Here is a 26,540-nt window from a genome sequence, read left to right as displayed (position 1 = left end):
TAATTGAACTAATTGTGTACTGAGACCTGATAAACGTGATAAATGAGACAACTGGTCTCCAAGAAATAAAATTCTTCTTAATTTGATGTGCTTGCCGGAACTCAGCGATTACACTGGGCGCTGTGGTAGCGCTTGATTTAAAAATTTAGATAAATAAGTCATTTTTACTGTGGGACCAATCCTAGCCGTTATCGCGCCCTGAAAAAATAGCGACACTTTCAAGAGCTACATTTCATTAACTTTCTAACGGTATCAATCCGCTTCAGTTACAACGGTTGCGTCACCTATTCGTATCAACATGTATTTAGCGATATTTATCTGTTATTACTAGGTTGCATCGCTTTTAACAGTGAAACGATTGAATGTGGGACTTAATTGAACTAACTTTGGACTGTGACCTTATGAATGTGATAAGTGAGAGAATTGGACTCCATGAAATAACATTCTTCTTAATATGAAATGATTGCTGAAACTCAGCGATTGCACTGGGCACTGTGGTAGCGCTTCCATTAAAAATTTAGATTAATAAGTCATTTTTAACTGTTGGACCAATCTTGGCCGTTATCGCGCCCTGAAGAAATAGCGACAGCTTCAAAAACTACATTTCATTGACTTTCAAACGGTGTCAGTTCGTTTGAGTTTCAACAGTTGGGTCACATATTCGTACCAACATGTATTTAGCGATATTTATCTGATATTACTAGATTGCATCGCTTTTAACAGTGAAACGATTGACTGTGGCACATAATTGAACTGATTTTGGACTTTGACCTTATAAATGTGATAGTGACACAATTGGACTCCAAGAAATAACATTCTTCTTAAAATGAAATGATTTCTGAAACTTAGCGATTACACTGGGCGCTGTGGTAGCGCTTCAATTAAAAATTAAGATAAAAAGTTATTTTTTAATGTGGGACCAATCCTAGCCGTTATCGCGCGCTGAAGAAATAGCGACAGCCTTAAAAACTACATTTCATTGACTTTTTAACGGTGTCAGTCCGTTTGAGTTTCAACGGTTGGGTCACATTTTCGTACCAACATGTATTTAGCGATAATTATCTGATATTACTAGGTTGCATCGCTTTTAACAGTGAAACGATTGACTGTGGGACTTAATTGAACTCAGTTTGGACCGTGACCTGATCAATGTGATAAATGACACAAATGGACTCCAAGAAAAAACATTCTTCTTAATTTGACGTGATTGCCGGAAATCAGCGATTACACTGGGCGTTGTGGTGGCGCTTTATTTAAAAATTTAGATAAATAAGTCGTTCTTTACTGTGTGACCAATCTTATCCGTTATCGCGCGCTGACGAAATAGCGACAGTTTCAAAAACTACACTTCATTGACTTTCTAACGGTGTCAATCCGTTTGAGTTACAACGGTTGGGTCACATGTTCCTACCAACATGTATTTAGCGATATTTTTCTGATATTACTAGGTTGTATGGCTTTTAACAGTGAAACGATTGACTCTGGGACTTGATTGAACTAACTTTGGACTTTAACCTGACAAATGTGATAAATGAGACAATTGGACTCCAAGAAATAACATTCTTCCTAATTTGATGTGTTTGCCGGAACTCAGCGATTACACTGGGCGTTGTGGTAGCACTTTATTAAAAAATTTAGATAAATAAGTCGTTCTTTACTGTGGGACCAATCCTATCCGTTATCGCGCGCTGAAGAAATAGCGACAGTTTCACAAACTACACTTCATTGACGTTCTAACGGTGTCAATCGGTTTGAGTTACAACGGTTGGGTCACATATTCGTACCAACATGTATTTAGCGATATTTTTCCGGTATTACTAAGTTGTATGGCTTTTAACAGTGAAACGATTGACTGTGAGACTTAATTGAACTGATTATGGACTGTGACCTTATAAATGTGAAAGTGAGACAATTGGACTCCAAGAAATAACATTCTTCCTAATTTGATGTGTTTGCCGGAACTCAGCGATTACACTGGGCGTTGTGGTAGCACTTTATTAAAAAATTTAGATAAATAAGTCGTTCTTTACTGTGGGACCAATCCTATCCGTTATCGCGCGTTGAAGAAATAGCGACAGTTTCACAAAGTACACTTCATTGACGTTCTAACGGTGTCAATCGGTTTGAGTTACAACGGTTGGGTCACATATTCGTACCAACATGTATTTAGCGATATTTTTCCGGTATTACTAAGTTGTATGGCTTTTAACAGTGAAACGATTGACTGTGAGACTTAATTGAACTGATTATGGACTGTGACCTTATAAATGTGAAAGTGAGAAAATTGGACTCCAAGAAATAACATTCTTCTTAATTTGAAATGATTGCCGAAACTCAGCGATTTCACTGGGCCCTGTGTGTAGCGCTTCAATTAAAAATGTAGATTAATAAGTCATTTTTTACTGTGGGACCAATCCTGGCCATTATCGCACGCTGAAGAAATAGCGACAGTTTCAAAAAATACAATTCATTGACTTTCTAACGGTGTTAATCCGTTTGAGTTACAACGGTTGGGTCACATATTCGTACCAACATGTATTTAGCAATATTTTTCTAATATTACTAGGTTGTATGGCTTTTAACAGTGAAACGATTGACTGTGGCACATAATTGAACTGATTTTGGACTGTGACCTTATAAATGTTATAATTGAGACAATTGGACTCCAAGAAATAACATTCTTCTTAGTTTGACGTGATTGCCGGAACTCAGCGATTACACTGGGCGCTGTGGTAGCACTTCATTTAAAGAATTAGATAAATAAGTCAAATTTTACTGTGGGACCAATCCTAGCCGTTATCGCGCGCTGAAGAAGTAGCTACAGCTTCAAAAACTACATTTCATTGACTTTTTAACGGTGTCAGTCCGTTTGAGTTTCAACGGTTGGGTCACATTTTCGTACCAACATGTATTTAGCGATAATTATCTAATATTACTAGGTTGCATCGCCTTTAACAGTGAAACGATTGACTGTGGGACTTAATTGAACTAACTTTGGACCGTGACCTGATCAATGTGATAAATGACACAAATGGACTCTAAGAAAAAACATTCTTCTTAATTTGACGTGATTGCCGGAAATCAGCTATTGCACTGGGCGTTGTGGTAGCGCTTTATTTAAAAATTTAGATAAATAAGTCGTTCTTTTCTGTGGGACCAATCCTCTCCTTTATTGCGCGCTGAGGAAATAGCGACAGTTTCAAAAACTACACTTCATTGACTTTCTAACGGTGCCAATTCGTTTGAGTTACAACGTTTGGGTCACATATTCGTACCAACATGTATTTAGCGATATTCTTCTGATATTGCTAGGTTGTATGGCTTTTAACAGTGAAACGATTGACTGTGGGATTTAATTGAACTGATTATGGACTTTGACCTTATAAATGTGATAGTGACACAATTGGACTCCAAGAAATAACATTCTTCTTAAAATGAAATGATTTCTGAAACTCAGCGATTACACTGGGCGCTGTGGTAGCGCTTCAATTAAAAATTAAGATAAAAAGTTATTTTTTAATGTGGGACCAATCCTAGCCGTTATCGCGCGCTGAAGAAATAGCGACAGCCTTAAAAACTACATTTCATTGACTTTTTAACGGTGTCAGTCCGTTTGAGTTTCAACGGTTGGGTCACATTTTCGTACCAACATGTATTTAGCGATAATTATCTGATATTACTAGGTTGCATCGCTTTTAACAGTGAAACGATTGACTGTGGGACTTAATTGAACTCAGTTTGGACCGTGACCTGATCAATGTGATAAATGACACAAATGGACTCCAAGAAAAAACATTCTTCTTAATTTGACGTGATTGCCGGAAATCAGCGATTACACTGGGCGTTGTGGTGGCGCTTTATTTAAAAATTTAGATAAATAAGTCGTTCTTTACTGTGTGACCAATCTTATCCGTTATCGCGCGCTGACGAAATAGCGACAGTTTCAAAAACTACACTTCATTGACTTTCTAACGGTGTCAATCCGTTTGAGTTACAACGGTTGGGTCACATGTTCCTACCAACATGTATTTAGCGATATTTTTCTGATATTACTAGGTTGTATGGCTTTTAACAGTGAAACGATTGACTCTGGGACTTGATTGAACTAACTTTGGACTTTAACCTGACAAATGTGATAAATGAGACAATTGGACTCCAAGAAATAACATTCTTCCTAATTTGATGTGTTTGCCGGAACTCAGCGATTACACTGGGCGTTGTGGTAGCACTTTATTAAAAAATTTAGATAAATAAGTCGTTCTTTACTGTGGGACCAATCCTATCCGTTATCGCGCGCTGAAGAAATAGCGACAGTTTCACAAACTACACTTCATTGACGTTCTAACGGTGTCAATCGGTTTGAGTTACAACGGTTGGGTCACATATTCGTACCAACATGTATTTAGCGATATTTTTCCGGTATTACTAAGTTGTATGGCTTTTAACAGTGAAACGATTGACTGTGAGACTTAATTGAACTGATTATGGACTGTGACCTTATAAATGTGAAAGTGAGACAATTGGACTCCAAGAAATAACATTCTTCCTAATTTGATGTGTTTGCCGGAACTCAGCGATTACACTGGGCGTTGTGGTAGCACTTTATTAAAAAATTTAGATAAATAAGTCGTTCTTTACTGTGGGACCAATCCTATCCGTTATCGCGCGTTGAAGAAATAGCGACAGTTTCACAAAGTACACTTCATTGACGTTCTAACGGTGTCAATCGGTTTGAGTTACAACGGTTGGGTCACATATTCGTATCAACATGTATTTAGCGATATTTTTCCGGTATTACTAAGTTGTATGGCTTTTAACAGTGAAACGATTGACTGTGAGACTTAATTGAACTGATTATGGACTGTGACCTTATAAATGTGAAAGTGAGACAATTGGACTCCAAGAAATAACATTCTTCTTAATTTGAAATGATTGCCGAAACTCAGCGATTTCACTGGGCCCTGTGTGTAGCGCTTCAATTAAAAATGTAGATTAATAAGTCATTTTTTACTGTGGGACCAATCCTGGCCATTATCGCACGCTGAAGAAATAGCGACAGTTTCAAAAAATACAATTCATTGACTTTCTAACGGTGTTAATCCGTTTGAGTTACAACGGTTGGGTCACATATTCGTACCAACATGTATTTAGCAATATTTTTCTAATATTACTAGGTTGTATGGCTTTTAACAGTGAAACGATTGACTGTGGCACATAATTGAACTGATTTTGGACTGTGACCTTATAAATGTTATAATTGAGACAATTGGACTCCAAGAAATAACATTCTTCTTAGTTTGACGTGATTGCCGGAACTCAGCGATTACACTGGGCGCTGTGGTAGCACTTCATTTAAAGAATTAGATAAATAAGTCAAATTTTACTGTGGGACCAATCCTAGCCGTTATCGCGCGCTGAAGAAGTAGCTACAGCTTCAAAAACTACATTTCATTGACTTTTTAACGGTGTCAGTCCGTTTGAGTTTCAACGGTTGGGTCACATTTTCGTACCAACATGTATTTAGCGATAATTATCTAATATTACTAGGTTGCATCGCCTTTAACAGTGAAACGATTGACTGTGGGACTTAATTGAACTAACTTTGGACAGTGACCTGATCAATGTGATAAATGACACAAATGGACTCCAAGAAAAAACATTCTTCTTAATTTGACGTGATTGCCGGAGCTCAGCGATTACACTAGGCGTTGTGGTAGCACCTTATTTAAAAATTTAGATAAAGAAGTCGTTTTTTACTGTGGGACCAATCCTATCCGTTATCGCGCGTTGAAGAAATAGCGACAGTTTCAAAAACTACACTTCATTGACGTTCTAACAGTGTCAATCCGTTTGAGTTACAACGGTTGGGTCACATATTCGTACCAACATGTACTTAGCGATATTTTTCTGATATTACTAGGTTGTATGGCTTTTAACAGTAAAACGATTGCTGTGGGATTTAATTCAACTGATTATGGACTGTGACCTTATAAATGTGAAAGTGAGACAATTGGACTCCAAGAAAGAACATTCTTCTGAATTTGACGTGATTGCCGGAAATCAGCTATTACACTGGGCGCTGTAGTAGCGCTTTATTTAAAAATTTAGATAAATAAGTCGTTTTTTTCTGTGTGACCAATCCTATCCGTTATCGCGCGCTGAAGAAATAGCGACAGTTTCAAAAACTACATTTCATTGACTTTCTAACGCTGTCAGTCCGTTTGAGTTTCAACGGTTGGGTCACATTTTCGTACCAACATGTATTTAGCGATAATTATCTAATATTACTAGGTTGCATCGCCTTTAACAGTGAAACGATTGACTGTGGGACTTAATTGAACTAACTTTGGACAGTGACCTGATCAATGTGATAAATGACACAAATGGACTCCAAGAAAAAACATTCTTCTTAATTTGACGTGATTGCCGGAGCTCAGCGATTACACTGGGCGTTGTGGTAGCACCTTATTTAAAAATTTAGATAAATATGTCGTTTTTTACTGTGGGACCAATCCTATCCGTTATCGCGCGTTGAAGAAATAGCGACAGTTTCAAAAACTACACTTCATTGACGTTCTAACGGTGTCAATCCGTTTGAGTTACAACGGTTGGGTCACATATTCGTACCAACATGTACTTAGCGATATTTTTCTGATATTACTAGGTTGTATGGCTTTTAACAGTAAAACGATTGCTGTGGGATTTAATTCAACTGATTATGGACTGTGACCTTATAAATGTGAAAGTGAGACAATTGGACTCCAAGAAAGAACATTCTTCTGAATTTGACGTGATTGCCGGAAATCAGCTATTACACTGGGCGCTGTAGTAGCGCTTTATTTAAAAATTTAGATAAATAAGTCGTTTTTTTCTGTGTGACCAATCCTATCCGTAATCGCGCGCTGAAGAAATAGCGACAGTTTCAAAAACTACATTTCATTGACTTTCTAACGCTGTCAGTTCGTTTGAGTTTTAACGGTTGGGTCACATATTCGTACCAACATGTATTTAGCGATATTTATCTGATATTACTAGGTTGCATCGCTTTTAACAGTGAAACGATTGACTGTGGGACTTAATTGAAGTAACTTTGGACTGTGACCTGATCAATGTGATAGATGACACAAATGGACTCCAAGATAAAACATTCTTCTTAATTTGACGTGATTACCGCAATAAGCGATTACACTGGGCGCTGTGGTAGCGCTTCATTTAAAAATTTAGATAAATAAGTCGTTCTTTTCAGAGGGACCAATCCTATCCGTTATCACGCGCTGAAGAAACAGCAACAGTTTCAAAAACTACATTTCATTGACTTTCTAACGGTGTTAATCCGTTTGAGTTACAACGGTTGGGTCACATATTCGTACCAACATGTATTTAGCGATATTTTTCTGATATTACTAGGTTGTATGGCTTTTAACAGTGAAACGATTGACTGTGGCACATAATTGAACTGATTTTGGACCGTGACCTGATCAATGTGATAAATGACACAAATGGACTCCAAGAAAAAACATTCTTCTTAATTTGACGTGATTGCTGGAAATCAGCGATTACACTGGGCGTTGTGGTAGCGATTTGTATAAAAATTTAGATAAATAAATCGTTCTTTACTGTGGGACCAATCCTATCCGTTATTGCGCGCTGAAGAAATAGCGACAGTTTCCAAAACTATACTTCATTGACTTTCTAACTGTGTCAGTCCGTTTGATTTACAATGGTTGGGTCACATGTTCGTACCAACATGTATTTAGCGATATTTTTCTGATATTACTAGATTGCATCGCTTTTAACAGTGAAACGATTGACTGTGGCACATAATTGAACTGATTTTGGACCGCGACCTTATAAATGTTATAAGTGAGACAATTGGACTCCAAGAAATAACATTCTTCTTAATTTGACGTGATTGCCGGAACTCAGCGATTACACTGGGCGCTGTGGTAGCGCTTCATTTAAAAAAATTTAGATAAATAAGTCGTTCTTTTCAGAGGGACCAATCCTATCCGTTATCACGCGCTGAAGAAATAGCAACAGTTTCAAAAACTACATTTCATTGACTTTCTAACGGTGTTAATCCGTTTGAGTTACAACGGTTGGGTCACATATTCGTACCAACATGTATTTAGCGTTTTATTTTCTGATATTACTAGGTTGTATGGCTTTTAACAGTGAAACGATTGACTGTGGCACATAATTGAACTGATTTTGGGCCGTGACCTGATCAATGTGATAAATGACACAAATGGACTCCAAGAAAAAACATTCTTCTTAATTTGACGTGATTGCCGGAAATCAGCGATTACACTGGGCGTTATGGTAGCGCTTTATATAAAAATTTAGATAAATAAGTCGTTCTTTACTGTGGGACCAATCCTATCCGTTATCGCGCGCTGAAGAAATAGCGACAGTTTCCAAAACTACACTTCATTGACTTTCTAACTGTGTCAGTCCGTTTGATTTACAATGGTTGGGTCACATTGTCGTACCAACATGTATTTAGCGATATTTTTCTGATATTACTAGATTGCATCGCTTTTAACAATGAAACGATTGACTGTGGGACTTAATTGAACTAATCTTGTACTGCAACCTGATAAATGTGATAAATGAGACAACTGGTCTCCAAGAAATAACATTCTTCTTAATTTGATGTGCTTGCCGGAACTCAGCGATTACACTGGGCGCTGTGGTAGCGCTTGATTTAAAAATTTAGATAAATAAGTCATTTTTACTGTGGGACCAATCATAGCCGTTATCGCGCCCTGAAAAAATAGCGACACTTTCAAGATCTACATTTCATTAACTTTCTAACGGTATTAATCCGCTTCAGTTACAACGGTTGCGTCACATATTCGTACCAACATGTATTTAGCGATATTTATCTGTTATTACTAGGTTGCATCGCTTTCAACAGTGAAACGATTGAATGTGGGACTTAATTGAACTAACTTTGGTTTGTGACCTGATGAATGTGATAAGTGAGAGAATTGGACTCCAAGAATTAACATTCTTCTTAATTTGAAATGATTGCCGAAACTCAGCGATTTCACTGGGCGCTGTGGTAGCGCTTCCATTAAAAATTTAGATTAATAAGTCTTTTTTAACTGTTGGACCAATCCTGGCCGTTATCACGCGCTGAAGAAATAGCGACAGTTTCAAAAACTACATTTCATTGACTTTCAAACGGTGTCAGTTCGTTTGAGTTTCAACGGTTGGGTCACATATTCGTACCAACATGTATTTAGCGATATTTATCTGATATTACTAGATTGCATCGCTTTTAACAGTGAAACGATTGACTCTGGGACTTAATTGAACTAACTTTGGACTGTGACCTGATCAATGTGATAGATGACACAAATGGTCTCCAAGAAAAAACATTTTCTTAATTTGACGTGATTACCGCAAATCAGCGATTACACTGGGCGCTGTGGTACCGCTTCATTTAAAAATTTAGATAAATAAGTCGTTCTTTTCTGTGGGACCAATCCTATCCGTTATCGCGCGCTGAAGAAATAGCGACAGTTTTAAAAACTACATTTCACTGACTTTCTAACAGTGTTAATCCGTTTGAGTTACAACGGTTGGGTCACATATTTGTACCAACATGTATTTAGCGATATTTTTCTGATATTACTAGGTTGTATGGCTTTTAACAGTCAAACGATTGACTGGGGCATATAATTGAACTGATTTTGCACCGTGACCTTATAAATGTTATCAGTGAGACAATTGGACTCCAAGAAATAACATTCTTCCTAATTTGACGTGATTGTGGGAACTCAGCGATTACACTGGGCGATGTTGTAGCGCTTCATTTAAAAAATTAGATAAATAAGTCAAATTTTCTTTGGGAACAATCCTAGCCCTTATCGCGCGCTGAAGAAATAGCTACAGCTTAAAAAACTACATTTCATTGACTTTTTAACGGTGTCAGTCCGTTTGAGTTTCAACGGTTGGGTCACATTTTCGTACCAACATGTATTTAGCGATATTTATCTGATATTGCTAGGTTGCATCGCGTTTAACAGTGAAACGATTGACTGTGGCACATAATTGAACTGATTTTGGACCGCGACCTTAAAAATGTTATAAGTGAGACAATTGGACTCCAAGAAATAACATTCTTCTTAATTTGACGTGATTGCCGGAACTCAGCGATTACACTGGGCGCTGTGGTAGCGCTTCATTTAAAAATTTAGATAAATAAGTCGTTCTTTTCAGAGGGACCAATCCTATCCGTTATCACGCGCTGAAGAAATAGCAACAGTTTCAAAAACTACATTTCATTAAATTTCTAACGGTGTTAATCCGTTTGAGTTACAACGGTTGGGTCACATATTCGTACCAACATGTATTTAGCGTTATTTTTCTGATATTACTAGGTTGTATGGCTTTTAACAGTGAAACGATTGACTGTGGCACATAATTGAACTGATTTTGGGCCGTGACCTGATCAATGTGATAAATGACACAAATGGACTCCAAGAAAAAACATTCTTCTTAATTTGACGTGATTGCCGGAAATCAGCGATTACACTGGGCGTTGTGGTAGCGCTTTATATAAAAATTTAGATAAATAAGTCGTTCTTTACTGTGGGACCAATCCTATCCGTTATCGCGCGCTGAAGAAATAGCGACAGTTTCCAAAACTACACTTCATTGACTTTCTAACTGTGTCAGTCCGTTTGATTTACAATGGTTGGGTCACATATTCGTACCAACATGTATTTAGCGATATTTTTCTGATATTACTAGATTGCATCGCTTTTAACAATGAAACGATTGACTGTGGGACTTAATTGAACTAATCTTGTACTGCAACCTGATAAATGTGATAAATGAGACAACTGGTCTCCAAGAAATAACATTCTTCTTAATTTGATGTGCTTGCCGGAACTCAGCGATTACACTGGGCGCTGTGGTAGCGCTTGATTTAAAAATTTAGATAAATAAGTCATTTTTACTGTGGGACCAATCCTAGCCGTTATCGCGCCCTGAAAAAATAGCGACACTTTCAAGATCTACATTTCATTAACTTTCTAACGGTATTAATCCGCTTCAGTTACAACGGTTGCGTCACATATTCGTACCAACATGTATTTAGCGATATTTATCTGTTATTACTAGGTTGCATCGCTTTCAACAGTGAAACGATTGAATGTGGGACTTAATTGAACTAACTTTGGTTTGTGACCTGATGAATGTGATAAGTGAGAGAATTGGACTCCAAGAATTAACATTCTTCTTAATTTGAAATGATTGCCGAAACTCAGCGATTTCACTGGGCGCTGTGGTAGCGCTTCCATTAAAAATTTAGATTAATAAGTCTTTTTTAACTGTTGGACCAATCCTGGCCGTTATCACGCGCTGAAGAAATAGCGACAGTTTCAAAAACTACATTTCATTGACTTTCAAACGGTGTCAGTTCGTTTGAGTTTCAACGGTTGGGTCACATATTCATACCAACATGTATTTAGCGATATTTATCTGATATTACTAGATTGCATCGCTTTTAACAGTGAAACGATTGACTCTGGGACTTAATTGAACTAACTTTGGACTGTGACCTGATCAATGTGATAGATGACACAAATGGTCTCCAAGAAAAAACATTTTCTTAATTTGACGTGATTACCGCAAATCAGCGATTACACTGGGCGCTGTGGTACCGCTTCATTTAAAAATTTAGATAAATAAGTCGTTCTTTTCTGTGGGACCAATCCTATCCGTTATCGCGCGGAAGAAATAGCGACAGTTTTAAAAACTACATTTCACTGACTTTCTAACAGTGTTAATCCGTTTGAGTTACAACGGTTGGGTCACATATTCGTACCAACATGTATTTAGCGATATTTTTCTGATATTACTAGGTTGTATGGCTTTTAACAGTCAAACGATTGACCGGGGCATATAATTGAACTGATTTTGCACCGTGACCTTATAAATGTTATCAGTGAGACAATTGGACTCCAAGAAATAACATTCTTCCTAATTTGACGTGATTGTGGGAACTCAGCGATTACACTGGGCGATGTTGTAGCGCTTCATTTAAAAAATTAGATAAATAAGTCAAATTTTCTTTGGGAACAATCCTAGCCCTTATCGCGCGCTGAAGAAATAGCTACAGCTTAAAAAACTACATTTCATTGACTTTTTAACGGTGTCAGTCCGTTTGAGTTTCAACGGTTGGGTCACATTTTCGTACCAACATGTATTTAGCGATATTTATCTGATATTGCTAGGTTGCATCGCGTTTAACAGTGAAACGATTGACTGTGGGACTTAATTGAACAAGTTTTGGACCGTGACCTGATCAATGTGATAAATGACACATATGGACTCTAAGAAAAAACATTCTTCTTAATTTGACGTGATTGCCGGAAATCAACTATTACACTGGGCGTTGTGGTAGCGCTTTATTTAAAAATTTAGATAAATAAGTCGTTCTTTTCTGTGGGACCAATCCTCTCCGTTATCGCGCGCTGAAGAAATAGCGACAGTTTCAAAAACTACACTTCATTGACTTTCTAACGGTGCCAATTCGTTTAAGCTACAACGGTTGGGTCACATATTCGTACCAACATGTATTTAGCGATGTTCTTCTGATATTACTAGGTTGTATGGCTTTTAACAGTGAAACGATTGACTGTGGGACTTGATTGAACTAACTTTGGACTTTAACCTGATAAATGTGATAAATGAGACAATTGGACTCCAAGAAATAACATTCTTCCTAATTTGATGTGTTTGCCGGAACTCAGCGATTACACTGGGCGTTGTGGTAGCACTTTATTAAAAAATTTAGATAAATAAGTCGTTCTTTACTGTGGGACCAATCCTATCCGTTATCGCGCGCTGAAGAAATAGCGACAGTTTCAAAAACTACACTTCATTGACGTTCTAAAGGTGTCAATCCGTTTGAGTTACAACGGTTGGGTCACATATTCGTACCAACATGTATTTAGCGATATTTTTCTGGTATTACTAAGTTGTATGGCTTTTAACAGTGAAACGATTGACTGTGAGACTTAATTGAACTGATTATGGACTGTGACCTTATAAATGTGAAAGTGAGACAATTGGACTCCAAGAAATAACATTCTTCTTAATTTGACGTGATTGCCGGAACTCAGCGATTACACTGGGCGCTGTGGTAGCGCTTCATTTAAAAATTTAGATAAATAAGTCGTTCTTTTCAGAGGGACCAATCCTATCCGTTATCACGCGCTGAAGAAATAGCAACAGTTTCAAAAACTACATTTCATTGACTTTCTAACGGTGTTAATCCGTTTGAGTTACAACGGTTGGGTCACATATTCGTACCAACATGTATTTAGCGTTTTATTTTCTGATATTACTAGGTTGTATGGCTTTTAACAGTGAAACGATTGACTGTGGCACATAATTGAACTGATTTTGGGCCGTGACCTGATCAATGTGATAAATGACACAAATGGACTCCAAGAAAAAACATTCTTCTTAATTTGACGTGATTGCCGGAAATCAGCGATTACACTGGGCGTTGTGGTAGCGCTTTATATAAAAATTTAGATAAATAAGTCGTTCTTTACTGTGGGACCAATCCTATCCGTTATCGCGCGCTGAAGAAATAGCGACAGTTTCCAAAACTACACTTCATTGACTTTCTAACTGTGTCAGTCCGTTTGATTTACAATGGTTGGGTCACATTGTCGTACCAACATGTATTTAACGATATTTTTCTGATATTACTAGATTGCATCGCTTTTAACAATGAAACGATTGACTGTGGGACTTAATTGAACTAATCTTGTACTGCAACCTGATAAATGTGATAAATGAGACAACTGGTCTCCAAGAAATAACATTCTTCTTAATTTGATGTGCTTGCCGGAACTCAGCGATTACACTGGGCGCTGTGGTAGCGCTTGATTTAAAAATTTAGATAAATAAGTCATTTTTACTGTTGGACCAATCCTGGCCGTTATCACGCGCTGAAGAAATAGCGACAGTTTCAAAAACTACATTTCATTGACTTTCAAACGGTGTCAGTTCGTTTGAGTTTCAACGGTTGGGTCACATATTCATACCAACATGTATTTAGCGATATTTATCTGATATTACTAGATTGCATCGCTTTTAACAGTGAAACGATTGACTCTGGGACTTAATTGAACTAACTTTGGACTGTGACCTGATCAATGTGATAGATGACACAAATGGTCTCCAAGAAAAAACATTTTCTTAATTTGACGTGATTACCGCAAATCAGCGATTACACTGGGCGCTGTGGTACCGCTTCATTTAAAAATTTAGATAAATAAGTCGTTCTTTTCTGTGGGACCAATCCTATCCGTTATCGCGCGGAAGAAATAGCGACAGTTTTAAAAACTACATTTCACTGACTTTCTAACAGTGTTAATCCGTTTGAGTTACAACGGTTGGGTCACATATTCGTACCAACATGTATTTAGCGATATTTTTCTGATATTACTAGGTTGTATGGCTTTTAACAGTCAAACGATTGACCGGGGCATATAATTGAACTGATTTTGCACCGTGACCTTATAAATGTTATCAGTGAGACAATTGGACTCCAAGAAATAACATTCTTCCTAATTTGACGTGATTGTGGGAACTCAGCGATTACACTGGGCGATGTTGTAGCGCTTCATTTAAAAAATTAGATAAATAAGTCAAATTTTCTTTGGGAACAATCCTAGCCCTTATCGCGCGCTGAAGAAATAGCTACAGCTTAAAAAACTACATTTCATTGACTTTTTAACGGTGTCAGTCCGTTTGAGTTTCAACGGTTGGGTCACATTTTCGTACCAACATGTATTTAGCGATATTTATCTGATATTGCTAGGTTGCATCGCGTTTAACAGTGAAACGATTGACTGTGGGACTTAATTGAACAAGTTTTGGACCGTGACCTGATCAATGTGATAAATGACACATATGGACTCTAAGAAAAAACATTCTTCTTAATTTGACGTGATTGCCGGAAATCAACTATTACACTGGGCGTTGTGGTAGCGCTTTATTTAAAAATTTAGATAAATAAGTCGTTCTTTTCTGTGGGACCAATCCTCTCCGTTATCGCGCGCTGAAGAAATAGCGACAGTTTCAAAAACTACACTTCATTGACTTTCTAACGGTGCCAATTCGTTTAAGCTACAACGGTTGGGTCACATATTCGTACCAACATGTATTTAGCGATGTTCTTCTGATATTACTAGGTTGTATGGCTTTTAACAGTGAAACGATTGACTGTGGGACTTGATTGAACTAACTTTGGACTTTAACCTGATAAATGTGATAAATGAGACAATTGGACTCCAAGAAATAACATTCTTCCTAATTTGATGTGTTTGCCGGAACTCAGCGATTACACTGGGCGTTGTGGTAGCACTTTATTAAAAAATTTAGATAAATAAGTCGTTCTTTACTGTGGGACCAATCCTATCCGTTATCGCGCGCTGAAGAAATAGCGACAGTTTCAAAAACTACACTTCATTGACGTTCTAAAGGTGTCAATCCGTTTGAGTTACAACGGTTGGGTCACATATTCGTACCAACATGTATTTAGCGATATTTTTCTGGTATTACTAAGTTGTATGGCTTTTAACAGTGAAACGATTGACTGTGAGACTTAATTGAACTGATTATGGACTGTGACCTTATAAATGTGAAAGTGAGACAATTGGACTCCAAGAAATAACATTCTTCTTAATTTGACGTGATTGCCGGAACTCAGCGATTACACTGGGCGCTGTGGTAGCGCTTCATTTAAAAATTTAGATAAATAAGTCGTTCTTTTCAGAGGGACCAATCCTATCCGTTATCACGCGCTGAAGAAATAGCAACAGTTTCAAAAACTACATTTCATTGACTTTCTAACGGTGTTAATCCGTTTGAGTTACAACGGTTGGGTCACATATTCGTACCAACATGTATTTAGCGTTTTATTTTCTGATATTACTAGGTTGTATGGCTTTTAACAGTGAAACGATTGACTGTGGCACATAATTGAACTGATTTTGGGCCGTGACCTGATCAATGTGATAAATGACACAAATGGACTCCAAGAAAAAACATTCTTCTTAATTTGACGTGATTGCCGGAAATCAGCGATTACACTGGGCGTTGTGGTAGCGCTTTATATAAAAATTTAGATAAATAAGTCGTTCTTTACTGTGGGACCAATCCTATCCGTTATCGCGCGCTGAAGAAATAGCGACAGTTTCCAAAACTACACTTCATTGACTTTCTAACTGTGTCAGTCCGTTTGATTTACAATGGTTGGGTCACATTGTCGTACCAACATGTATTTAACGATATTTTTCTGATATTACTAGATTGCATCGCTTTTAACAATGAAACGATTGACTGTGGGACTTAATTGAACTAATCTTGTACTGCAACCTGATAAATGTGATAAATGAGACAACTGGTCTCCAAGAAATAACATTCTTCTTAATTTGATGTGCTTGCCGGAACTCAGCGATTACACTGGGCGCTGTGGTAGCGCTTGATTTAAAAATTTAGATAAATAAGTCATTTTTACTGTGGGACCAATCCTAGCCGTTATCGCGCCCTGAAAAAATAGCGACACTTTCAAGATCTACATTTCATTAACTTTCTAACGGTATTAATCCGCTTCAGTTACAACGGTTGCGTCACATATTCGTACCAACATGTATTTAGCGATATTTATCTGTTATTACTAGGTTGCATTGCTTTCAACAGTGAAACGATTGAATGTGGGACTTAATTGAACTAACTTTGGTTTGTGACCTGATGAATGTGATAAGTGAGAGAATTGGACTCCAAGAATTAACATTCTTCTTAATTTGAAATGATTTCCGAAACTCAGCGATTTCACTGGGCGCTGTGGTAGCGCTTCCATTAAAAATTTAGATTAATAAGTCTTTTTTAACTGTTGGACCAATCCTGGCCGTTATCACGCGCTGAAGAAATAGCGACAGTTTCAAAAACTACATTTCATTGACTTTCAAACGGTGTCAGTTCGTTTGAGTTTCAACGGTTGGGTCACATATTCGTACCAACATGTATTTAGCGATATTTATCTGATATTACTAGATTGCATCGATTTTAACAGTGAAACGATTGACTCTGGGACTTAATTGAACTAACTTTGGACTGTGACCTGATCAATGTGATAGATGACACAAATGGTCTCCAAGAAAAAACATTTTCTTAATTTGACGTGATTACCGCAAATCAGCGATTACACTGGGCGCTGTGGTACCGCTTCATTTAAAAATTTAGATAAATAAGTCGTTCTTTTCTGTGGGACCAATCCTATCCGTTATCGCGCGCTGAAGAAATAGCGACAGTTTTAAAAACTACATTTCACTGACTTTCTAACAGTGTTAATCCGTTTGAGTTACAACGGTTGGGTCACATATTTGTACCAACATGTATTTAGCGATATTTTTCTGATATTACTAGGTTGTATGGCTTTTAACAGTCAAACGATTGACTGGGGCATATAATTGAACTGATTTTGCACCGTGACCTTATAAATGTTATCAGTGAGACAATTGGACTCCAAGAAATAACATTCTTCCTAATTTGACGTGATTGTGGGAACTCAGCGATTACACTGGGCGATGTTGTAGCGCTTCATTTAAAAAATTAGATAAATAAGTCAAATTTTCTTTGGGAACAATCCTAGCCCTTATCGCGCGCTGAAGAAATAGCTACAGCTTAAAAAACTACATTTCATTGACTTTTTAACGGTGTCAGTCCGTTTGAGTTTCAACGGTTGGGTCACATTTTCGTACCAACATGTATTTAGCGATATTTATCTGATATTGCTAGGTTGCATCGCGTTTAACAGTGAAACGATTGACTGTGGCACATAATTGAACTGATTTTGGACCGCGACCTTATAAATGTTATAAGTGAGACAATTGGACTCCAAGAAATAACATTCTTCTTAATTTGACGTGATTGCCGGAACTCAGCGATTACACTGGGCGCTGTGGTAGCGCTTCATTTAAAAATTTAGATAAATAAGTCGTTCTTTTCAGAGGGACCAATCCTATCCGTTATCACGCGCTGAAGAAATAGCAACAGTTTCAAAAACTACATTTCATTAAATTTCTAACGGTGTTAATCCGTTTGAGTTACAACGGTTGGGTCACATATTCGTACCAACATGTATTTAGCGTTATTTTTCTGATATTACTAGGTTGTATGGCTTTTAACAGTGAAACGATTGACTGTGGCACATAATTGAACTGATTTTGGGCCGTGACCTGATCAATGTGATAAATGACACAAATGGACTCCAAGAAAAAACATTCTTCTTAATTTGACGTGATTGCCGGAAATCAGCGATTACACTGGGCGTTGTGGTAGCGCTTTATATAAAAATTTAGATAAATAAGTCGTTCTTTACTGTGGGACCAATCCTATCCGTTATCGCGCGCTGAAGAAATAGCGACAGTTTCCAAAACTACACTTCATTGACTTTCTAACTGTGTCAGTCCGTTAGATTTACAATGGTTGGGTCACATATTCGTACCAACATGTATTTAGCGATATTTTTCTGATATTACTAGATTGCATCGCTTTTAACAATGAAACGATTGACTGTGGGACTTAATTGAACTAATCTTGTACTGCAACCTGATAAATGTGATAAATGAGACAACTGGTCTCCAAGAAATAACATTCTTCTTAATTTGATGTGCTTGCCGGAACTCAGCGATTACACTGGGCGCTGTGGTAGCGCTTGATTTAAAAATTTAGATAAATAAGTCATTTTTACTGTGGGACCAATCCTAGCCGTTATCGCGCCCTGAAAAAATAGCGACACTTTCAAGATCTACATTTCATTAACTTTCTAACGGTATTAATCCGCTTCAGTTACAACGGTTGCGTCATATATTCGTACCAACATGTATTTAGCGATATTTATCTGTTATTACTAGGTTGCATCGCTTTCAACAGTGAAACGATTGAATGTGGGACTTAATTGAACTAACTTTGGTTTGTGACCTGATGAATGTGATAAGTGAGAGAATTGGACTCCAAGAATTAACATTCTTCTTAATTTGAAATGATTGCCGAAACTCAGCGATTTCACTGGGCGCTGTGGTAGCGCTTCCATTAAAAATTTAGATTAATAAGTCTTTTTTAACTGTTGGACCAATCCTGGCCGTTATCACGCGCTGAAGAAATAGCGACAGTTTCAAAAACTACATTTCATTGACTTTCAAACGGTGTCAGTTCGTTTGAGTTTCAACGGTTGGGTCACATATTCATACCAACATGTATTTAGCGATATTTATCTGATATTACTAGATTGCATCGCTTTTAACAGTGAAACGATTGACTCTGGGACTTAATTGAACTAACTTTGGACTGTGACCTGATCAATGTGATAGATGACACAAATGGTCTCCAAGAAAAAACATTTTCTTAATTTGACGTGATTACCGCAAATCAGCGATTACACTGGGCGCTGTGGTACCGCTTCATTTAAAAATTTAGATAAATAAGTCGTTCTTTTCTGTGGGACCAATCCTATCCGTTATCGCGCGCTGAAGAAATAGCGACAGTTTTAAAAACTACATTTCACTGACTTTCTAACAGTGTTAATCCGTTTGAGTTACAACGGTTGGGTCACATATTCGTACCAACATGTATTTAGCGATATTTTTCTGATATTACTAGGTTGTATGGCTTTTAACAGTCAAACGATTGACCGGGGCATATAATTGAACTGATTTTGCACCGTGACCTTATAAATGTTATCAGTGAGACAATTGGACTCCAAGAAATAACATTCTTCCTAATTTGACGTGATTGTGGGAACTCAGCGATTACACTGGGCGATGTTGTAGCGCTTCATTTAAAAAATTAGATAAATAAGTCAAATTTTCTTTGGGAACAATCCTAGCCCTTATCGCGCGCTGAAGAAATAGCTACAGCTTAAAAAACTACATTTCATTGACTTTTTAACGGTGTCAGTCCGTTTGAGTTTCAACGGTTGGGTCACATTTTCGTACCAACATGTATTTAGCGATATTTATCTGATATTGCTAGGTTGCATCGCGTTTAACAGTGAAACGATTGACTGTGGGACTTAATTGAACTAGTTTTGGACCGTGACCTGATCAATGTGATAAATGACACATATGGACTCTAAGAAAAAACATTCTTCTTAATTTGACGTGATTGCCGGAAATCAGCTATTACACTGGGCGTTGTGGTAGCGCTTTATTTAAAAATTTAGATAAATAAGTCGTTCTTTTCTGTGGGACCAATCCTCTCCGTTATCGCGCGCTGAAGAAATAGCGACAGTTTCAAAAACTACACTTCATTGACTTTCTAACGGTGCCAATTCGTTTAAGCTACAACGGTTGGGTCACATATTCGTACCAACATGTATTTAGCGATATTCTTCTGGTATTACTAAGTTGTATGGCTTTTAACAGTGAAACGATTGACTGTGAGACTTAATTGAACTGATTATGGACTGTGACCTTATAAATGTGAAAGTGAGACAATTGGACTCCAAGAAATAACATTCTTCTTAATTTGAAATGATTGCCGAAACTCAGCGATTTCACTGGGCCCTGTGTGTAGCGCTTCAATTAAAAATGTAGATTAATAAGTCATTTTTTACTGTGGGACCAATCCTGGCCGTTATCGCACGCTGAAGAAATAGCGACAGTTTCAAAAACTACAATTCATTGACTTTCTAACGGTGTTAATCCGTTTGAGTTACAACGGTTGGGTCACATATTCGTACCAACATGTATTTAGCAATATTTTTCTAATATTACTAGGTTGTATGGCTTTTAACAGTGAAACGATTGACTGTGGCACATAATTGAACTGATTTTGGACTGTGACCTTATAAATGTTATAATTGAGACAATTGGACTCCAAGAAATAACATTCTTCTTAGTTTGACGTGATTGCCGGAACTCAGCGATTACACTGGGCGCTGTGGTAGCACTTCATTTAAAGAATTAGATAAATAAGTCAAATTTTACTGTGGGACCAATCCTAGCCGTTATCGCGCGCTGAAGAAATAGCGACAGTTTCAAAAACTACACTTCATTGACGTTCTAACGGTGTCAATCCGTTTGAGTTGCAACGGTTGGGTCACATTTTCGTACCAACATGTATTTAGCGATATTTATCTAATATTACTAGGTTGCATCGCCTTTAACAGTGAAACGATTGACTGTGGGACTTAATTGAACTAACTTTGGACAGTGACCTGATCAATGTGATAAATGACACAAATGGACTCCAAGAAAAAACATTCTTCTTAATTTGACGTGATTGCCGGAGCTCAGCGATTACGCTAGGCGTTGTGGTAGCACCTTATTTAAAAATTTAGATAAAAAAGTCGTTTTTTACTGTGGGACCAATCCTATCCGTTATCGCGCGTTGAAGAAATAGCGACAGTTTCAAAAACTACACTTCATTGACGTTCTAACGGTGTCAATCCGTTTGAGTTACAACGGTTGGGTCACATATTCGTACCAACATGTACTTAGCGATATTTTTCTGATATTACTAGGTTGTATGGCTTTTAACAGTGAAACGATTGCTGTGGGATTTAATTCAACTGATTATGGACTGTGACCTTATAAATGTGAAAGTGAGACAATTGGACTCCAAGAAAGAACATTCTTCTTAATTTGACGTGATTGCCGGAAATCAGCTATTACACTGGGCGCTGTAGTAGCGCTTTATTTAAAAATTTAGATAAATAAGTCGTTTTTTTCTTTGTGACCAATCCTATCCGTTATCGCGCGCTGAAGAAATAGCGACAGTTTCAAAAACTACATTTCATTGACTTTCTAACGCTGTCAGTTCGTTTGAGTTTTAACGGTTGGGTCACATATTCGTACCAACATGTATTTAGCGATATTTATCTGATATTACTAGGTTGCATCGCTTTTAACAGTGAAACGATTGACTGTGGGACTTAATTGAAGTAACTTTGGACTGTGACCTGATCAATGTGATAGATGACACAAATGGACTCCAAGATAAAACATTCTTCTTAATTTGACGTGATTACCGCAATAAGCGATTACACTGGGCGCTGTGGTAGCGCTTCATTTAAAAATTTAGATAAATAAGTCGTTCTTTTCAGAGGGACCAATCCTATCCGTTATCACGCGCTGAAGAAATAGCAACAGTTTCAAAAACTACATTTCATTGACTTTCTAACGGTGTTAATCCGTTTGAGTTACAACGGTTGGGTCACATATTCGTACCAACATGTATTTAGCGATATTTTTCTGATATTACTAGATTGCATCGCTTTTAACAGTGAAACGATTGACTGTGGCACATAATTGAACTGATTTTGGACCGCGACCTTATAAATGTTATAAGTGAGACAATTGGACTCCAAGAAATAACATTCTTCTTAATTTGACGTGATTGCCGGAACTCAGCGATTACACTGGGCGCTGTGGTAGCGCTTCATTTAAAAATTTAGATAAATAAGTCGTTCTTTTCAGAGGGACCAATCCTATCCGTTATCACGCGCTGAAGAAATAGCAACAGTTTCAAAAACTACATTTCATTGACTTTCTAACGGTGTTAATCCGTTTGAGTTACAACGGTTGGGTCACATATTCGTACCAACATGTATTTAGCGTTATTTTTCTGATATTACTAGGTTGTATGGCTTTTAACAGTGAAACGATTGACTGTGGCACATAATTGAACTGATATTGGGCCGTGACCTGATCAATGTGATAAATGACACAAATGGACTCCAAGAAAAAACATTCTTCTTAATTTGACGTGATTGCCAGAAATCAGCGATTACACTGGGCGTTGTGGTAGCGCTTCATATAAAAATTTAGATAAATAAGTCGTTCTTTACTGTGGGACCAATCCTATCCGTTATCGCGCCCTGAAAAAATAGCGACACTTTCAAGAGCTACATTTCATTAACTTTCTAACGGTATTAATCCGCTTCAGTTACAACGGTTGTGTCACATATTCGTACCAACATGTATTTAGCGATATTTATCTGTTATTACTAGGTTGCATCGCTTTCAACAGTGAAACGATTGAATGTGGGACTTAATTGAACTAACTTTGGTTTGTGACCTGATGAATGTGATAAATGACACAAATGGACTCCAAGAAAAAACATTCTTCTTAATTTGACGTGATTGCCGGAAATCAGCGATTACACTGGGCGTTGTGGTAGCGCTTCATATAAAAATTTAGATAAATAAGTCGTTCTTTACTGTTGGACCAATCCTATCCGTTATCGCGCCCTGAAAAAATAGCGACACTTTCAAGAGCTACATTTCATTAACTTTCTAACGGTATTAATCCGCTTCAGTTACAACGGTTGCGTCACATATTCGTACCAACATGTATTTAGCGATATTTATCTGTTATTACTAGGTTGCATCGCTTTCAACAGTGAAACGATTGACTGTGGGACTTAATTGAACTAATCTTGTACTGCAACCTGATAAATGTGATAAATGAGACAACTGGTCTCCAAGAAATAACATTCTTCTTAATTTGATGTGCTTGCCGGAACTCAGCGATTACACTGGGCGCTGTGGTAGCGCTTGATTTAAAAATTTAGATAAATAAGTCATTTTTACTGTGGGACCAATCCTAGCCGTTATCGCGCCCTGAAAAAATAGCGACACTTTCAAGAGCTACATTTCATTAACTTTCTAACGGTATCAATCCACTTCAGTTACAACGGTTGCGTCACATATTCGTACCAACATGTATTTAGCGATATTTATCTGTTATTACTAGGTTGCATCGCTTTCAACAGTGAAACGATTGAATGTGGGACTTAATTGAACTAACTTTGGTTTGTGACCTGATGAATGTGATAAGTGAGAGAATTGGACTCCAAGAATTAACATTCTTCTTAATTTGAAATGATTGCCGAAACTCAGCGATTTCACTGGGCGCTGTGGTAGCGCTTCCATTAAAAATTTAGATTAATAAGTCTTTTTTAACTGTTGGACCAATCCTGGCCGTTATCGCGCGCTGAAGAAATAGCGACAGTTTCAAAAACTACATTTCATTGACTTTCAAACGGTGTCAGTTCGTTTGAGTTTCAACGGTTGGGTCACATATTCGTACCAACATGTATTTAGCGATATTTATCTGATATTACTAGATTGCATCGCTTTTAACAGTGAAACGATTGACTCTGGGACTTAATTGAACTAACTTTGGACTGTGACCTGATCAATGTGATAGATGACACAAATGGACTCCAAGAAAAAACATTTTCTTAATTTGACGTGATTACCGCAAATCAGCGATTACAATGGGCGCTGTGGTACCGCTTCATTTAAAAATTTAGATAAATAAGTCGTTCTTTTCTGTGGGACCAATCCTATCCGTTATCGCGCGCTGAAGAAATAGCGACAGTTTTAAAAACTACATTTCACTGACTTTCTGACAGTGTTAATCCGTTTGAGTTACTACGGTTGGGTCACATATTCGTACCAACATGTATTTAGCGATATTTTTCTGATATTACTAGGTTGTATGGCTTTTAACAGTGAAACGATTGACTGGGGCACATAATTAAACTGATTTTGCACCGTGACCTTATAAATGTTATAAGTGAGACAATTGGACTCCAAGAAATAACATTCTTCCTAATTTGACGTGATTGTGGGAACTCAGCGATTACACTGGGCGATGTTGTAGCGCTTCATTTAAAAAATTAGATAAATAAGTCAAATTTTACTGTGGGACCAATCCTAGCCGTTATCGCGCGATGAAGAAGTAGCTACAGTTTCAAAAACTACATTTCATTGACTTTTTAACGGTGTCAGTCCGTTTGAGTTTCAACGGTTGGGTCACATTTTCGTACCAACATGTATTTAGCGATATTTATCTAATATTACTAGGTTGCATCGCCTTTAACAGTGAAACGATTGACTGTGGGACTTAATTGAACTAACTTTGGACCGTGACCTGATCAATGTGATAAATGACTCAAATGGACTCTAAGAAAAAACATTCTTCTTAATTTGACGTGATTGCCGGAAATCAGCTATTACACTAGGCGTTGTGGTAGCACCTTATTTAAAAATTTAGATAAATAAGTCGTTTTTTACTGTGGGACCAATCCTATCCGTTATCGCGCGCTGAAGAAATAGCGACAGTTTCAAAAACTACACTTCATTGACGTTCTAACGGTGTCAATCCGTTTGAGTTACAACGGTTGGGTCACATATTCGTACCAACATGTACTTAGCGATATTTTTCTGATATTACTAGGTTGTATGGCTTTTAACAGGGAAACGATTGACAGTGAGACTTAATTGAACTGAATATGGACTGTGACCTTATAAATGTGAAAGTGAGACAATTGGACTCCAAGATAAAACATTCTTCTTAATTTGACGTGATTGCCGGAAATCAGCGATTACACTGGGCGTTGTGGTAGCGCTTTATATAAAAATTTAGATAAATTAGTCGTTCTTTACTGTGGGACCAATCCTATCCGTTATCGCGCGCTGAAGAAATAGCGACAGTTTCCAAAACTACACTTCATTGACTTTCTAACTGTGTCATTCCGTTTGATTTACAATGGTTGGGTCACATATTCGTACCAACATGTATTTAGCGATATTTTTCTGATATTACTAGATTGCATCACTTTTAACAATGAAGCGATTGACTGTGGGACTTAATTGAACTAATCTTGTACTGCAACCTGATAAATGTGATAAATGAGACAACTGGTCTCCAAGAAATAACATTCTTCTTAATTTGATGTGCTTGCCGGAACTCAGCGATTACACTGGGCGCTGTGGTAGCGCTTGATTTAAAAATTTAGATAAATAAGTCATTTTTACTGTGGGACCAATCCTAGCCGTTATCGCGCCCTGAAAAAATAGCGACACTTTCAAGAGCTACATTTCATTAACTTTCTAACGGTATCAATCCGCTTCAGTTACAACGGTTGCGTCACATATTCGTACCAACATGTATTTAGCGATATTTATCTGTTATTACTAGGTTGCATCGCTTTCAACAGTGAAACGATTGAATGTGGGACTTAATTGAACTAACTTTGGTTTGTGAGCTGATGAATGTGATAAGTGAGAGAATTGGACTCCAAGAATTAACATTCTTCTTAATTTGAAATGATTGCCGAAACTCAGCGATTTCACTGGGCGCTGTGGTAGCGCTTCCATTAAAAATTTAGATTAATAAGTCTTTTTTAACTGTTGGACCAATCCTGGCCGTTATCGCGCGCTGAAGAAATAGCGACAGTTTCAAAAACTACATTTCATTGACTTTCAAACGGTGTCAGTTCGTTTGAGTTTCAACGGTTGGGTCACATATTCGTACCAACATGTATTTAGCGATATTTATCTGATATTACTAGATTGCATCGCTTTTAACAGTGAAACGATTGACTCTGGGACTTAATTGAACTAACTTTGGACTGTGACCTGATCAATGTGATAGATGACACAAATGGACTCCAAGAAAAAACATTTTCTTAATTTGACGTGATT

This window comes from Hydractinia symbiolongicarpus, chromosome 2, assembly GCF_029227915.1.
Source record: "Hydractinia symbiolongicarpus strain clone_291-10 chromosome 2, HSymV2.1, whole genome shotgun sequence".
Classification (NCBI taxonomy): domain Eukaryota; kingdom Metazoa; phylum Cnidaria; class Hydrozoa; order Anthoathecata; family Hydractiniidae; genus Hydractinia; species Hydractinia symbiolongicarpus.
This window is presented reverse-complemented; position numbering follows the sequence as displayed.